At 40.5% G+C, this 18,791-nt stretch overlaps 1 protein-coding gene across 8 annotated transcripts in view; it reads left to right on the forward strand.

The window, feature by feature from the left end:
* Positions 1–18,791, forward strand: part of CACNA2D1 (calcium voltage-gated channel auxiliary subunit alpha2delta 1) — a 717,165-nt gene that overhangs the window by 447,711 nt on the left and 250,663 nt on the right. The gene's annotated exons all lie outside the window — the stretch shown is intronic.

Raw genomic sequence — 18,791 nt, forward strand, 5'->3', positions numbered from 1 at the left:
CAAAGGTGTGATATAGATTGGATTATTGAGTAATTGTTAAGATGTCATTGTGGTGGGTAGCGTGGGAACATTATGGTCAAGCTTGGTTGGTGGGCAGGGGTTGGAGTCAGGTCTCTGGATTTAGTCTTGTCGGTGGCATGGTGATGTGTCCAACAGTGGAGGCAAATGGATCTGTGAGATGGGTGACTTTGGATGGTTTTGGAGAGGCTTTAGCCAGGGTTGAGGGTTGGGGGATATCATAGGCATTGGGGGATGGGGGAGTGAGGGAGGGGATGGGATAGGAGTTTAGCAATTCATTACATAGAACATATTTTACTACATATTAACCTCTTAGTGGCCATGGGTTTCTATGATTAGCTGACCACTAAGACTTATAAAGGGGTAAGTACACAAATAAAACTACACTACCTACCCTCCTTGGCTACCTTGGAGGCTAGTAAAAAAGTGCTTTACAAACATCAAGGCAAACAAAGGATTAACCCTACCAACACCCCTCTCCCCAGGGGGGAATAACCACCCTCCACAGGGCAAATACATCTAAAACCCACCCCGTCCATACCCCCATTTTGAGTAATGGCCAAAAGACCTAATTTTGGTGGCCGCATTTTACACTGTTGTGTCCAGTATTTTTGGACAGGCCACCTGGCAACCCTAAGCACATATTAGTCTCCTGTATAATATCTGAGTGTGTTCTTACTACGTCTTATATGGCAGATCTACAATTTACAGATGTTGAGCGACTTCTTGTTCCATAAATTGCAGAGATCACAGATACTGTCAAATTCTTCCAAAACAAATACATAGTGAAGACATCAGTCATGATATATTAGCCTTGCTGGTATATTTGTTTAAGTAATTATAATATTAATGGAGCAATTGGTATAAGGTATAATAGCTATCATAATAAACGTTGTCTGTGTTGCTGAGAAGTCACTAACTTATGGAAATAATAAAACAATGTGGCAGCCTTGGTTACGTTAAAAGCAAATACATGCTTATACTGTTGTACAGTATGTAGCAGCTGTTTCTTTTGCTGCATGCCTGTACATACAATATTGTCAGGCAATTGGCAGTATGTACAAATCAAATCTGTTGTTTAGGTACAGACCATGATAAATGTTCAATCATCTCTGGAAACCACTTTAGAACGATAGTCAGGAGAGCACTTGTGTTAACATGCCTTTTAAGTGTACCACATGACTGACTTTTATGTAACTCCTCATCTTATCTCTGGCTTATTCATATTTATTGTATATGTAAAGCTGTGTTTAATTACCATCACACAGTTTTTTTTAATTACTTCCCCCCCCCCCCTCACTTAACAGTACTGTATTGCATTTTATTGTAAGTCTGATGGGGCTGGTCTAATCCTTAGGATCAATTCGGCAAATATAATTTATATGCAGACGAATCCTCTAGTAGAGGGGTTCGCAATCTTTCCCCCTTGTGCCCCCCTGCCGGCTCTCGCCCCATACTCGCGCCCCCCCTCCTTACCCTTGGCTCTGGCATTCTGGTTTAATGTGTCGTCATGTTGCCATGGCAACGCAGCGTCACGTGATCCCGCGGCCATGACGACCGCCAGTAGCCATCTGAGCCAAGGTAAGGGAACTTCATAGAGGCCTTTGCAGCTCCCCGGGCATTTAATTTAAAGGCCTTCGGGAAGAGCACAGGGGCCTCTGAAAGCACCCCCCAGTTTGCGCACCCCTGCGTCTAGTACTAGAATGAATCCAAAAATAAAATCCATTCATACAAGATATTTCTATTTTCTCTCATTCCTTTTTGTTACTGGTCACAAAAACAGACACAACGAAGCAAAAAAAATACCTTAGTATTTCTTAAAAAAAAAAAAAAATAGAGGGGACATGGCCCATATCTGGTGGTCATGTCCAGAAATTCAGAAATACTGGCTTACGGTACAAGATTTGATAAAAGAGGTCACAGGCCTCACAATTCCTATAGATCCACTGACCTTCCTACTGGGCAGACCGATAGAGGACATCGATCGCTCAGTATGGAAATTAATCTCCTTTATTCTAACAGCAGCAAGGTGTTCAGTCGCATACTCTTGGAAGAAGATAGCGCCCCCCACCAAACAGCTAGTGAAAAAAAGAGTTAACGATGTTATGAGTATGGAAAAACTCACGGCCTTCTTGAAACGCTCAACTGAAGGTTTCTATAAAATCTGGGAACCCTGGTTAACCCATTAATCCGAATCAAATCAGGATATAACCCCAGACGGATCTGAACCACAGTAAGGCCGTGAAGGATGGATGCTGGGACCCGGCCGGATGAGGAGAGGGTGGAATGACTCCCTCTCTCTCCCCTCCCCCCCCCTCCTCTCCCCTCTTCTCTTTCTTTTTCCACACCCCAGGGACCATGACTTGGCCATAGGGGATCTTTCCTTTCTTTCTCTCTCCCCCCACATGAACAAGGAAAATACAACTGTATTAGGCCAACACTGATAATGTCATACCAATGTCTGTAAAGATGATTATGCCTAATAAAAACGTTTGGAAAAAAAAATTATATATATATATACTGTCCCGGCCAAGCTTATTCAAAAGCTTGCCGGGTGCATAGCGGGCTAACCGCGGGGCTGCTCTCCGTTTAAAATTGAGTTTCCCACGCGGCGGCCACTTCAATAGATAAGCGCTAATGGCGCTTACTATTGAAAGCGCCCGAGGCGCGGGAAAACCGGCTGAAAACGGCCGAAGATAAGCGCGCGCGCCGCCCGCAACTGTTTTTAAACTGCGGCGGCAGCCGCATTAGTTTTAAACCGGCCGCCACTGTATATATAAATATATATATATATATAAATGTGTATAAACATATAAAATATCAGACTAAGTGTACAGTATGCAACATTTCTCTTCGTATATATTGCTCTTATAGAACACTCTGTGTGTGCAAAACACACACACACACACACACACACACACACACATATAAAACAAAAAGCAGAAGCTCATTCCCCTTAGTGTATTATCACTTAATACAATTAGCTTTTTTGAAGAAACCTTATAAATGCTCACTCACAAACATAAGGGTTAACATCGCATTATAGATAAACCTATTACAGGTAGGGGTTTCTGCTTAGCTGTAACTGCCAGGTTCCACTTGGAGCAAGATGGTCCAACTCCCTGGTTTACTCGAATCTGGGTGGCTTCTGCTGGGCTCCAATCACACTGTAATAGTGTTCCAGGGTTACAAGGAGAGAAACTCCAAAGGCTCTGTGCATATCAGCTCACTCAGTGTCCTGCAGTTGATGTTTTTCTCCAGGCAAACAGTTGGGCAGAGAAATCCCACAAGCTTCTAGAATCCCAGATGCTTGTGGGATTTCTGTGCTCAACTGTTTGCCTGGAGAAAAACATCAACCGTAGGACACTGAGTGAGCTAATATGCACAGAGCCATTGGAGTTTCTCTCCTTGTAACCCTGGGACACTATTGCAGTGTGATTGGAGCCCAGCAGAAGCCACCCAGATTCGAGTAAACCAGGGAGCTGGACCATTTTGCTCCAAATGGAACCTGGCAGTTACAGCTAAGCAGAAACCCCTACCTGTTATACGTTTATCTACAATGCAAATCCCTTATGTTTGTGAGTGAGCATTTATAAGGTTTCTTCAAAGAGCTAATTGTATTAAGTGATAATACACTAAGGGGAATGCGCTTCTGCTTTTTGTTTTATAGATTCTTTTGGAACTTGGTTTATTCCGCAGAAGCTGCTCAGAACCCAGGATACATTTGAGCCATCTACCCTACAGTATGTCCTTTTTGTATATTCCTGGCACCATTGTATTGATTTATATCCTAAGATAGGATTTTTTTTATTGCATGTATAGCTTTTTAGCGCTGATTATATGTCATATATCACTTATATATTAATAAGGGAACTGTCTTTTGTTCCTGTTCTGTTTGCCGAAGCATGTAATTTTGGCAGGGTTTAGTGGAACAACAGTGGAGTTTGGGGAAGAGGTACTCGATGCCCATATTTTGGAATATATCCATTTTGGTGCATTTGTTCTACATTTTTGTATGAGATAAAAAGCTAGATTTAAGCTATATTGTCCCTTCAAGAAACAGACATTAAATGTATGTAATGTAACCAACTATACATATATTTAAATCATGTAGTGTATAGTAAAATACTGAAATACAGTAAGTGGTACTCTATGTATTAACATACAGTAACATGAAGCATGTGTAAATATTCTCTTGCAGATCCACAAAAAATGCATTGTAGCATGATTCCTATTTTTATTATGATTATGTTAAATTGATTTACACAGTCCACTGAAATGTCTACTATCATAACAAGATTACCTCAAGCTTCTACATTTGTAGGCATTTCAATGGACCTTTCAAAGGAGAGAGCACGGCAAAATCCTATTGTATGGAGCAAACTTGAGAAAAGAGATTAGCTTTTGTGGATGCTTGCAAGTTGCAACCTCTACTTCCACTGACTCATAGTAGGTTTTGCTCTGCTTTCTGTATGGTAGGAGCAGAAATACAGGCCTACCGATCATCTACATGTAAGACACATATCATACCAGAAATTGAATCACATGCTTTTGTCTGTATTTGGATTGATTAAATTACTTACAAAGTACATTGACCGATAACGTCAGTTACCCACCAGTAAGAATGGTGGCAATATGTTATTGACCTTTGTGCCACTCACTAGAGTTCTCAAATCCATCACTAATACTGTATATTGCATTATTGGTTGTTTTCATTAAATTACCTTCCAGGATTGCACATCTTCAGCTCTGGTGGCTCAATCAGTGGCTCAGTCTTTGACAGAGCCACCTGTGCTGAAGTAGGGATATCCTGAAGACCTGCTGGTGGCCCTTGAGGACTGGAGTTACCCAGCCCTGTGTTAGATGTTAGAGAAGTGTTTGTGTGAATGCTAACCTTTTTCCAAAGCCATCATCTTACTAATGTACAGGCATACCCCGCATTAACGTACGCAATGGGTCCAGAGCATGTATGTAAAGCGAAAATGTACTTAAAGGGAAGCACTAACTTTTTCCCACTTATCGATGCTTCGGTACAGGTAGGGAGCCGGTATTGCTGTTCAGGACATGCTGACAGGTGCAAGCGCGGGCTGCCGTTTGCCTATTGGGCGAGGGGAATCAGCGCGTCACTACTACGGCGGTCTGTAGGGCAGAATAAGTGTCCATACTCGTCAACCGTCTTAGGGGCATGGGGCTATTGAAAATATGTCCTTACTCGCGAGTGTAATTAAAGTGAGTGTCCTTAAACCGGGGTATGCCTGTATAGTGAGTCTCTAAGCCAGGGGTTTCCAACCTTTTTTTGGTGAAGGAACCCCAACCCTCTCTAATAGTGCATCTGAGGTCAGATGCATTGTAAATTCTTCAGTACTTGGTACAATTTTCAAATGACCTGAAATTTGCAGGGAACCCCTTAGGGATGCCTGGGGAACACAAGAGTTCCCAGGAACCCACGGTTGGAAAACACAGCTCTAAGCTATGTTTATCTGCATATCTGTTGCTCTACATTTATTAATATTAATGCATTAGTATTAATACAGTTTTTTACTTCTTTTTATTTTTGGAAATGTCAAGTTTGCCCAGCAGACTAAAACAGGAGTCTCATTAGCACAATGTGCTCTCAATGAAATCTTGTGCTGTAATGTATTAATGAGACTTTTCAGACGTGAACATTTCACGCACACACAGAAAAAGAAGCATCATTCTTTGAGCTATTCAAGGTTAGACATTTTAGGATTTAGTATAATACGTGAGTGACTAGCGACTCAGGCTTTAAAGCCTTTTAAATATCCAATTTGAGAAATCAGTATATCGGGGCTGATTGTTAATACAAAAGAGGAAATTGGGGTGCATTTAAAACATAATTTAGCTAAGTGTTTGCTGCACTATTCTTTAGACTTAACTGTCTGTTGTGACATGTCTTTCATATATTTTATTGAAAAGAACGTTGCCATGGGATCTGCTTGATACCTTTCTATACATTTCTTTTGCGCACTTCAATATTAATAATTCACTGTACTTACTGAGCTCTCTTCATCAATGAACATGTACTGTACATAATTTATTTTATTTTTTTAAATACCAGATGTAAAAATCAGCCTTTAACATTTATACGCGGCACAAAAGTCACTAATTGCAAGAGAACTGCCCGAAATGAATAAAACATACGTTTTGGCTATTATTATTTAAAGTTTATCGGGATCCATGGACAATTTAAGCCGAGTCATGTGACTGATTGGGTACGGACATGACAATATTTCTTGTGCATCAGAACTCTCATAATGTATGTCTTTGGAATGACAATCCTTTATTCTTTTTGCCCCTAGTGTTGAAAATGAGAAACAATGTGATGTTCTAAATTAGAACGTCGGCTGCAGATGGTAATCATTGCCTCGTGATTCAATAATATGGTGCAGTTTTTCTCAGTGGCATTATTTGTGATGGAATCACGTAACAACTATAGTTCAGGGAATGCTCCCACAGGAGCTCACTTTTGGAGATAATGCAGCCAGCGCTGCGCCACACCGTTAGCTCATACTCAAATGCCATAATGGCCAGGAGTACAGAGTTCAAATATGTTTCTACATAATTCTACAAGGTCTTTGTGCATTTTTCTACTTTTAATACATACAGAGGCTATTCGGAATTATACTAGACATCTCTGTTTTAGCTAGAACTTTTCAGTTATGGTAATTATGTATACTAAAGTAACTGACTGATTACTGGCACACCTAGCTTGGAAACCAAGGACATTAAATTGCACAGCACAGAAACAAACTTTAACACTTTAAAATGCAACAATGCTATAAAAAAAAGGTACAGTAGAAAGAAGAGGAATGATAGAATAAAAGGGTACGGGAAAAATGGTAGAAAATACCTTTATTTAAAGTCTAGTTGATGCATGTCAAAGCCTCTCAGCAAGGATGGTGGAGGTTATAAAGCGATGCAGTGTGAGGCTGTGGATAGTCTAAGACTTTTACTTTGAATATGAAACAACTCATGGAACCAATGTGGTTTAAATATGACTAGATCCATGTAGTCCCAATCTGCTGTCAATTTCAATGTTTCTATATTTATTAGTCTCTCACTGATACAAATCACAATTATTCCACATAAATTCTGTAATTGAGCCCAATCCCCCTGTAACACATTATGAGTTCTTGAACCTTAACATCTACATTGAACGTCTTCAAATTTCAATATCAGATACATTACTGCTTTAATACTTTAATTGCCAAAGTGTACTCCCAGGGAAGAAGGAGCACCCGGGGGGCTCGCCAGGCCCCCCACACACCACTAACGCGTGGTGATGTTAAAGCTTCTCTACTTCAATCTGAAACTCACCAGCCCTTTATTCCCTGTACCCAACTCTCTGTCCATGAAATGTCTGTGAATTGACGTATAACCTCTGTTCTTTTAATGTAACCATGTATTGTTGTAACTCTGTGCCCAGGACATACTTGAAAACGAGAGGTAACTCTCAATGTATTACTTCCTGGTAATTTTTTTTTTATAAATCTATATATATATTTTTGAAACCGTTGTATGTCCCTGTGTCTTCCCTGTGTCTAGGGGCAATCTGATTGGTCTGTCACTCAGCCTCTGGCCAATCAGATTGCTCCGTGGCCCGCCCCCTCTCATTGGCTTGCTTCTGTGGCCTCGACCGGCCCTCCTCCTCCTCGCACCACCGCCTGGCCACTCTCTTCTTCTCCCTCTCCCTCCTGTTCTGTCTCCCGCTGAGTCCCCCTGCCCCCGGGTATCACCCCCACTGGATATTGCCCCCCCGCCCCCGGGTGTCACTCCCCCCACCCACTGCCCCCTGTGTCGGTCCCCTTTCCCTTTCCCCGGTGCCCCCCTGTCACCTGCGTGTTGCATGTGCGCTCCGAGCTGTCCAGCGGCCTGGCGGTGCGCGCACGCTGTGGCTGCTCCCGCTCCTCGGGCAGCTCACTGTCCTCCCGACGCCGGCTCGCGCAAACTCTGGGGTGCCATGCGCTGCATGCTCTGCCCCCCACGCCCGGGACCGTGGCTGCTCCCGCTCCTCGGGCGGCTCACCGTCCTCCCGACGCCGGCTCGCGCACGCTCCGGGTCGCACGGCGGCCTGCGCTGCATGCTCCGCCCCCCAGGCCCGGGACCGACCGGGCGGAGCGCCCGGATTGGAAAGAGGCACCTTCTGGACCGGTGGGAGCTCGGAGAATGGACAGAGGGGGCTGGTGTCCCCCGGTGGGGGGGCGAGGCTGCGGCATCCTCACTGCAGTTGTTGTTCGTGCCCGAGGACATGTGTCTCACAGTGTGTGTGTGCGTGTCTCAGTGTGTGTGTGTGCATGTCTCACAGTGTGTGTGCATGTCTCACAGTGTGTATGTGTGTGTCACTGTATGTGTGTGTGTCACTGTATGTGTGTGTGTCACTGTATGTGTGTGTGTCACTGTATGTGTGTGTGTCACTGTGTGTGCGTGTCACTGTGTGTGTGTGTCACTGTGTGTGTGTCACTGTGTGTGTGTGTGTGTGTGTGTGTGTGTGTGTGTGTGTGTGTGTGTGTGTGTGTGTCACTGTGTGTGTGTGTCACTGTGTGTGTGTGTCACTGTGTGTGTGTGTCACTGTGTGTGTGTGTGTGTCACTGTGTGTGTGTCACTGTGTGTGTGTGTGTCACTGTGTGTGTGTGTCACTGTGTGTGTGTCACAGTATCTGTGTGTGTGTATGTGTGTCACTGTGTGTGTGTGTGTGTGCGCGTGTCTCACTGTGTGTGTGCGCGTCTCACTGTGTGTGTGCGCGTGCGTGTGTCTCACTGTGTGTGTGTGTGCGTGTGTGTGTCTCGCTGTGTGTGTGTCTCACTGTGTGCTGCGCAGGGGGGAACAGAGCGGGGCTGGGGGGGGGCACAGCCGGAACTGTGTTGGGGGGGACACATACCCGGAGCTGTGTAGGGGGGGTGGGGGGGGAATGGCCGGCGCTGTGAAGGCGGGTGGAGGACTCGAGCTGCGCAGTGGGGGGGGGGGGCAGTGGGACGTGGAGAGAGGAGGGAGCAGGAGGTTTTGGTCCAGGGCAGCGCTGGGTCTCTCAGCTAGTACATAAATAAAAACAGTTGTTCTCCACCCAAGCCACATCAGCTAATGTGTTGGTTATATTGCCAACCCCACACATCACACCGAATGCAAATATTTAGCGTTGTGTCATCCAAACAAATGTTCGATTTTTGCTGGCAAAGGTAAATTACAGTGCGGGTTATTAATATTTTGATGAAAATTAATCGGTTTCATAGAACAGTACTAGAGAGAAGAATAAGCCCGATTAAAATTAGCAGATACAATTCCTATTTGATTACAAGGGGAAGGGGGAAAGAAAAAAAGCAGATGAGATTGCTCGCAAAGATAAAGCCCATTTCTTCATTAGTACAGCAAACACGTAAAGATTTGAAATGTCAGTACTGTCAGGAAGTATATGGCTAACAGAATCTCTAATGGGAGCGAAAAAGCAACGGCAGATGCAGCTAATATGAAATTCAACCATTTTAGGTTGGTTTCTACAGCCTGCATGACATTTTTATAAAGGCCAAACCACTTCTAATAGTTACACTTATATTGCAGGATTTTCTTTTAATGTTGAAGCATCCTGTATACAAATGATTCGAAATTAAAAGCGTCTCATAAAGCGAAATATTTTTTTTTATTTGGTTGCATGAAACTGTAATAGGTTTCCAGTAAAACCACAAAACATAGCGGTCGGTGTAGGTTGAATTATAAAATTGTAGAAGTAATCTAGGGTAGATTCGGGTCTTAAACTGGGATCAATTAGTTACAGGGAATTGTAGTGAGTACCAAACATTAGGAGATTATCAAAGTCAGTTTTGCATGATTATAAAGCAATACCCATAGGACCACGCAAAGGAGATTGGAATAAACAACTTTTACAAAAAGAGTGTAAATAGATTTTCAAACTAGGAACACAGAGCCCAAAGGGCTTAAACGAAGGGTTCATTTTTTCACCATTTATTATCTAGTAACAATCACCTACTGCTGCGGCCAAGTTTATTCGAGCATTTGCCCGTTCTTGGCCGCAGCAGTAGCCTGGCGCGCGCCCGAGGGTGACGGGCGCGCGCCGAAGCAGCGGAAGAGCGCCCTCCGATCGGGGCGCTCTCCCTACCGCTGCCGGGTCCGCCGGGTCCCCCGGAACCCCCTGCCGCCGTCCCGCGATCGCGGGACACCAGGGCTCCCTCGGGGAGCCCTGGACGCGCGTGCAGGGGGCGCAGGCTCCCGAAGACGCGTGACCGCGCGTCTATGACGCGCGGCACGCCGAGGGGCGGCCACTAGCAAGCCGGGAAATCTCCCGGCTTGCGGTACCGGCCACACTTTAATAAAGTGTGTCGGTAGTGTATTGTTCTGTTTCTAGTGAGTTAAATATTTTAATGTGTAGTAAGACCGTATTGACCCAAGGGGCGGTCTGGTTATCAAGGTTCATTCCTACACACTGATACATCTATGATACATTGTGGGTCTGACCTATGTACATTTTGTCACTCATACGCTATCAGCCTCTGCTTTACAGAGTCCTTTGATCTGTAATGTTCACTTTATTATCACCCTGTTGTTATTCTGGAAATGAGAGCCGACACTCGTTAAAAGGATATGTATTAATCCATATAACCTTAAGCATCATACTGGATGCTAACATCAAGAGGTCTGATTACGATCAGCCCTGAAACGGGACGAAAGGGATCATGAATATTCATTTGGCAATCCCTAAGCCCCGCCCCCAGGGGAGGTATATAAGCTCCAGCGCTAGGAGTGCAGGTACACTCCTCCCCTTGAAGAAGCGCCGGTTTATGGCGCGAAACAGCTGTCGGGCAGACCTGGCGACGCACTGACTGATGACGTCAGTCAGCTAGGAGCAGCATGCGGTACACAGAAAGCCGGAATTAACAGACATGCGGAAACAGGCATACGGTTGTATTAATCTAACTATATGCAAATATTCGGCTTTAACACACATCGGGCAAACCATTATAGCATTCAAACATATGGAAAGAGATAACTAAACCTCTTATACGCTAGCCATAACCATATGTTAGTTCAGCGAGGCATATTTATGATGGTTATACCTGTGCATAATAACACTATATATAACAGTGTGATCCAAGAGGGATCAAAAAAATATCCCCAAAGCACACGGCACTCAATGCTGGAAAGAATTGTACTGGACAACAATGATCCGACAGGAAAAATTACCTGTATAGTCAACTGTATAGGGAATTAATGACCCTTATAATACCAATAAGTCCAAAGAAAATAATAAAGTTTTATTAGTCTAAATACTCATTAAAAACACATACATATCATTCAAACCTATTAAAATACCCCATTCAGAGGTGGCTAGTATAGTCAGTATTTGCTCAGTGGACTATCTACATCGATAGGAACTCTGCTGATTCTTACACATCCATATCAGTGATTCAGTGTCATAATTCTATAGAGCCTGGTATGATAAGTTAATTAATATCACACTATATTTATTCAGGCTTGTTGATGTAGCATATCCTTGCACGGATTAATATCCTATTTGTATGTATAGTGTAGTTGGGATAGCCATTTAAACATGCTGGATCATGTGTAAATACATGTGGATAAATTCCATCATGCCTTAGTGTTTGCTGTTCAACAATCCCTATAAAGGTTGTACCATAAGGGTTATAATTACTGCAAACAATCTGCGTGGCATATCATGCATAAAGTATGTATAATGGCGCAAAGATAGTACAGCAAAGCCCCAATATGTTGCGTGATCACAGCGGATCGTATGCCAAGTCTGTGTCAGGACCCAGCAGTGAATACAAGCCTGTCTCTCTCGATACGGTTGATCACTGAATGTTGCCACCTCTGAGGTGATATTAATTAACTTATCATACCAGGCACTCTCTATAGAATTATAACACTGAATCACTGATATAGATGTATAAGAATCAGCAGAGTTCCTATCGATGTAGATAGTCCACTGAGCAAATACTGATTATACTAGCCACCTCTGAATGGGGTATTTTAATAGGTTTGAATGATATGTATGTGTTTTTAATGAGTATTTAGACTAATAAAACTTTATTATTTTCTTTGGACTTATTGGTATTATAAGGGTCATTAATTCTCTATACAGTTGACTATACAGGTAATTTTTCCTGTCGGCTCATTGTTGTCCAGTACAATTCTTTCCAGCATTGAGTGCCGTGTGCTTTGGGGATATTTTTTTGATCCCTCTTGGATCACACTGTTATATATATATATACATTTGTCCCTTCCGAGCACCTGCTTACTTATGTATTAATTGTGTATTAATAGGATGAGCGGTCTCATTCCCTTTAAAGCATAATAACACTATACAATATATGAGAACTTATTTTGGCTGATACTTACCGTGATAGAATAGGGACAGGACATAATATGGATGTATATTTTGTTCTTAAGCAATCATATATGTGTGATTATACTTACCTTGTTTTATAAACTAATATTCTGAGTACATTCCTTCTGTTTCCCGTGTTAGACATCAGTATATACCTATGATCTGGTGCATACAGCATATCTAACTAGGCATGCAAGAGGTTTTAATAATATTTTATTGGTGTGTATATAGTTTTTCATATAGAAGAGTTTAATAAAATTTTATTATTTTTGTATTTACCTCCCTGGCGTCTGCTAGTAATGCAGGATTTTGATACCATAGTATCTTATTATGACTGTTAGGTTGAGTGCAAGCAAATGGGAATCCTTTTTGTGATCACCTTTGATCATTTTGTTAATATAAGTTTTATTGTTGCAGAGACGCCTCACGCGATCCCCCGGCATTTAATTTAAATGCCTGGGGGAAGAGCGTGGGACCTCTGCAACCGCCCGCACCCCGCCCCCCAGAAAAACCTCCCGCCCCCCCCAGTTGGCACACCCCTGCCCTAAGATATGTAGGGTGTAAATGAGATCTAGGTAAGTGTATAATAATAACCATCAATTCTCTGTTACTAAACACAAACCCTGACGAAGCTCCTTAGCAGGAGAAATGTGCGTAGGGCCTGTAATCATGTCACCAGCCTCTGTTATGGAGCTGTGTTAGTTTCTTGTGTTACGAAAATTCAGTTGATCGCAGCATTACGATTTATATTTCACTACACCTTATCAATTAGATATTATAGACAGGAGTTTTCGTGAGCTTAGTTAGAGCTTTATAATGACAGCTTCTGTGATTTATTCATGCTGCAGCCATGCTTAATTCAAGCATGATGATTTACGATATGCACTATCAAGCCTGCTTACCGTGACTGGTATATTATATGAAACTAGTGTTTTCAGACGCCTGTCATTTTGCCCTGATATATTCATATCACCAACAGAGAATTGATGGTTATTATTATACACCGACCTAGATCTCATTTGCACCCTATATATCTTAGGGCATTTGTTTGCTCCAGTTATATCCCTCACCCTTATGGGGCAAGAGGGGTGATATGGTATAGGTTACTGATGAGCTACACCTCTAGTTATCTAAAGCTTGCAATATTCATCTGCACTTTAGTAAGCTTATAACATCATCATTAAGGTGTTTTGCTGTATTTTTTTGCTCCTGTTCTTTCATGGCTACTGTCATTGATACTGAATTAAGCCAATAACTTCCTATCTCTGACAGGTATTACACCTTGTCAAAGTGTTTACTAAGTAGGGATTTTATTGGTATCGTTTCACTTGATATATTGATTTTTAATTACTGTTACACTCACATTCGGTAATATATGTTTTATGTAAATACTTATTAAAAGTTACATTTTATAATACCAGTGGTGTGCATTTAAGTGAATTCTTTTTCGAGCACACTGTCTAGTGTACTTATCATTTTACTGGTGTTTATGGTATATGTATAATGTTTGTGGCATGTACTGTATATGGTGTTTAGTTCTGATGCAGATTAATGTTGGAGGAAGTGATCTGGGGCAGATAAAATATTCCAGGTATGTTATTATTGTGCTCAGGCCAAAGTTGCTATAAAAAAAAAAACCTAAAATAACATTGTTACTTGATAACTTTGGAACAAGTTTAATTGCTCTAATATGAATTATTGTTAAGCACCAACTAAGTAGACTTTTTCCTGATTTAGAGAAATAATGAAATTTTCTTAATTTAAAGCAGATATCAACAGCATATTTATCATTGTGTTAAATTCTCTCTGATGTCCTTAGTAACAATACATATATCCCACTGAAAGTATTCTCTTTAATTCAGAGACATGATGATAGCCACTAATAGGATTTTTTAGACATTCTTTTGAAAATCCCCAGAGCTGTTATTTAACATTAATATGCTTTATTAGCCAGTAGGGGTATTTAACATCTCCTCAAGTTTGCCTGACTTCATTTGTTAAAAAGGTCATCAGTAAACTATAATAAAACAAAATGGTACTATTCATATACAGTAGCACAAACCTCTAACTCCAAGAGGCCAGAATGGATCTAGTAAGTGCAGACCTTGTCTGAGTGACTGCAAGGAGAAAAGAAGAGACAAGGATAGTTACAAAAGAAGAAAAAATAGTAGTAAAAGGATTTGTATATTATTAGTCATACAATAGCTTTTGTTTTATATGGGGAAGGTGGAAGTGGGACCTTTTCAGATTACGAAATGGGGTGGGAGAGGTGTTATTCCTCCCCTAAGTGTTAAGTGTTGTTATCTCGTTGATGTTAAAAATGTGGAGGCCATTAAAATTTTGTCACTGAGTGAATATATTTTATAATGTATTAGAGTGCCTAGTATCTGTACAATAGGACATATATTACAATATGAAACAGCGATATTATATATTGTAAATATGCAATAAATCAGATTTATAAATCAATGCCTACTAAATTATAGTATGAAATGAATACACATGCATTTATCTACTGTATGAAACAACATTTCTTCCAAATTTGCAGTGTGTGTGAACATTAGTCTTTTGTAACGTGTTATATTTCGTTTCCTTGTATGTAAATGCAAAGATCGTGGTCAATGTATCTTCTAATTGGAATTGCTATGTTCCATCTTTTATGTCTACAGAGATCTGTCACCTCCTGTAGAGTAATTAATTATGAACAAATGGAAGAGCTTTTCAGAACTAAACAAAGCAACCTTTGAACCAAAATAGCTCTCTCATCTCATGTTGGAAAGACAAGAATTTTTGAATTTTTTTTATTTTATTAGCGAGCCTCTAGTCAAGTACAGAGTTTGTTTCTCTTTAATGTAACCGTGTTTGGTGGTTCAATTCCTCTCTATTGTGTTTTATGAAACTGCCATAGTCCTGGTGGTTGAAAAACCTATGAAAAAAATTACACTCTGTACATGTTAACTCCTTTATTACAGAGCAGAGCTAAAAAAAATTATCTCCATGTGTGTAGTAATTACCTGAAATGTGTGTAGCAGCTAAAATAAACTGCCCCATGTATCAACTATGTATAGTATTATCATGCACATTTTTTTTACACCACCTCCATGAAAATAAATATATGTATTTACATAATACTGTTGATTAATGACAGAAATTAGTTTAAGAAGGTTGATAAACAGTGTAATTCTCATTGCCTGTTCATTTTAGACCAATTTTAACTCTGATTTACTGCTACTCAAGTTCCCGGGTTGGGATTGGTCCTTGTACTACTATTCTCCCTGTGCCTGCTATAGCCATATGCATATACAGTATCAGATTAGTAAATTTTGTACTTTGTTTTTCATTTATATTGGATAAATAAAAAGGGAGACTTGAACACTATTTACATCTTTCTTACGTCTCATACAGCGGCCTCTTAATGCTGTATGTCTTGTGGGCATTAGTGACTAGGGAACAATGAGATGCCCCAATAGTGTGATTTTTCTTTTGTCACTTTTGAATGACTGACTTTTATGTATGATATATTATAGATGCTTGATAATTTGAGTAAATATTCTTTTTAATACCAGAACAAAAACACAAACCTCTTTTTATACTTCACTTATTCTGGAAGCTTCCAATTGCAGGCAATGGGAATTGGGGATTTCTAAACACTTGGTGAGATTATTAACCCAGATTTGAAGCCTTTGTGGCATGATAAATAAATAGGGTTGACAACTTTCAAGCAAAGAAATGATACTTATGATAACATCAACTATGAAAGCATCTGGCTGGGGCTGATACAGCATTTTATTTTTATGATAAGTTTCTTCTTTGCAGCCTTTTTGTAGAGAACTGACAGGTTGGTCCCCTCTCCATTTCCGTCTCTTTCTTGTCACTTTTTTCCCCTGTGTATCACAGTTCAGCATAGACCTGCTAACACACATGGTGAAAGGCACAAAAGACAATTTGTCAGCAAAAACAAAACATTAAGATGGCCTGGCCTAGCTTGAGTTTGAATGTATGCTACGAATTTTTAGCATTTATAATATTTAAATGTTTTAGGCTTCTCTTAACTAAAGTAGCAAGAGTGGCCTCTACTGTAATGTAGCATTTGCTATGAAGCTTTGCAGAAAGTTTTCCGAATACATTGTTGTTACTTGGAAGAGCATTACAACAGAATTGTTATACTGTATAGGATTACTCCAAAACGTAAAAAAAAAAAAAGCAAAATAATAATTCAACTCTGCACAAATTGCAGTGAGACTTAGAATTTAAATTGGATATGTTTTCTCCCAACTGGAGGATTACACAAATCCCTGCTATTGCTTGTGAATACATTAGAAACAATATGTTTATCATAAATAATTAGGTATATTCTATTTAAAGGTCTCATATCTTTTAAATATTGCAACAAAGGCCACCTTGAATTTCATTTTAGTAATTTTTCTGAACAGGTTATGGAGCCTGCTGTTTCTCACCAAAGTACCAGGCAACCAGAGATTGGTGAGAATTACTTATGATATTGCAAGTAACGTCACACGTGCATTCATGGTACTTTTGCTAAACTGCCACTAATGCTCCATTCAACTGTGTATACACTGGAATTGAGTTGAAGATAGTACTTCAACAGACACTCATTGGTTTTAATGATGAAAAGTAATGTTGGTGTTCCATGCTGGAACATATAACTTTCTTTTAAAGAAGGAGCAGTTCAGTGGTAAGAACATTACCTTTGAATTGGGTGACCCTGGTTAGAATTCTGGTGTAAGGTCTCCCTGTAACCTTGTACAGGTCACATTATCTCCCTAGGCTTTCGGAATCCAGCGACTCATTGCGCCTGCACAAATTATAGGTATTCTACAGATCTGCATATGTAGCGAGCATGATGTTAGGAAAGCAAATGATTTATTGTTAATGTAGACAATGTTTTGCACTCAGAATAATGGGAAGTCCTCTTTCAGCTACAGTATATTGGAATATATGAACATAGTAAAATATTTAAAATCTTGAAAAGTTGTTATGCTAGCCTGGTTCCCCAAGTTATTCTACATTATTGATGGAAGATTAAATACAAATATGTTATCTTGGTAGGATATTTGTAAATGAATAAAATGGTGCTTTAATATTAAACAAACCATAAACAATTAGAATGACATGCATCGCTCATCTGTTTCTGTTTAAAGTATCAATAAACAAAAATGTTCTGAAGACATGATTCTTTTGTTCAGATACTAACTTTTCTAAATACAGCTTATATTAATCTATATATTTAAATGGGAAAATCATATTTTTTAGAAAGGAAAGTTATACAGAGATATATCAAGTAAGTAAACATGGGAAGGATGTTGATCCAGGGAATAATCTGATTGCCAATTCTTGGAGTCAGGAAGGAATGTATTTTTCCCCTTATGAGATATCATTGGATGATATTTCACAGGGTTTTTTTGTTTGCCTTCCTCTGGATCAATATATTGTAAGTACGGATATAGGATAAAGTATCTGTCATCTAAATTTAGCATAGGTTGAACTTGATGGACGCATGTCTTTTTTCAACCTCATCTACTATGTAAATATATATTATGTAACACATATGCGTTCAACAATTGAAAGTGATAATACAAATATTGTACATACAATGCAAGTCCTACTGTTAATCCAGTGATTAAATCTAATTAAATCTAATGTGTCAAATGAATGTCCAATGTATGTAAAACCCGGAGACTTGGACAGCTTTTTCATGAATGGACAGCATCTCTTTCTCTCTTTTACCCAGCAGCATGTCTTTCTCTCTCTCTTTTACCCCCCCCCCCTCACCCCCCAGCAGGTCTTGCTCTCTCTTTTACCCCCAGGATGTCTTTCTCCTCCTACTCCAGCACGTCGTTCCTTTCTTATACCCATCATATCATTCTATCTGTTCTACCCTCATGTAATTCTCTTATTCTCCTCAATCTCTTTTTTCCTCCCTCCCAATGCCTTGCTTTCTCCCCAACTCTCTTTTCTCACGTGCTTTATATCTATTATTTATCATATCTCAGTCTCCATATCATTCTCTTTATTTAATCCCCTATGTTTCTCTCTCCCTCCCCCATGCATTTTTCTTCTTTCCTCTTCATGTCTTTAACCTCTTCAACAATAATGAATACCTTCTCCCCAGCATTTTCTCTTCTCCTTCCCCTTCATATCTTTATCATTTTCTTTACCCCTCATGTCTCATCTCCCTGCATATGTCTCTTTCCTTTCCTAATGATTTATTTCTCATTTCTCCTTTGTCTATTTTTTAAATCTTCCTTTGTATATCTCTTCTTCCCCTTTCATGTCCGTCTTTCTCCCCCTGATCTGACCCTCTCCTCACATTTTTCAGCCACATGTTCCACCCCTGCTCTCCTCCCCAAGGCTACGCCCACTATGTGCTCCACAG

The sequence above is a fragment of the Ascaphus truei genome, chromosome 5, assembly GCF_040206685.1.
Source record: "Ascaphus truei isolate aAscTru1 chromosome 5, aAscTru1.hap1, whole genome shotgun sequence".
Lineage (NCBI taxonomy): Eukaryota > Metazoa > Chordata > Amphibia > Anura > Ascaphidae > Ascaphus > Ascaphus truei.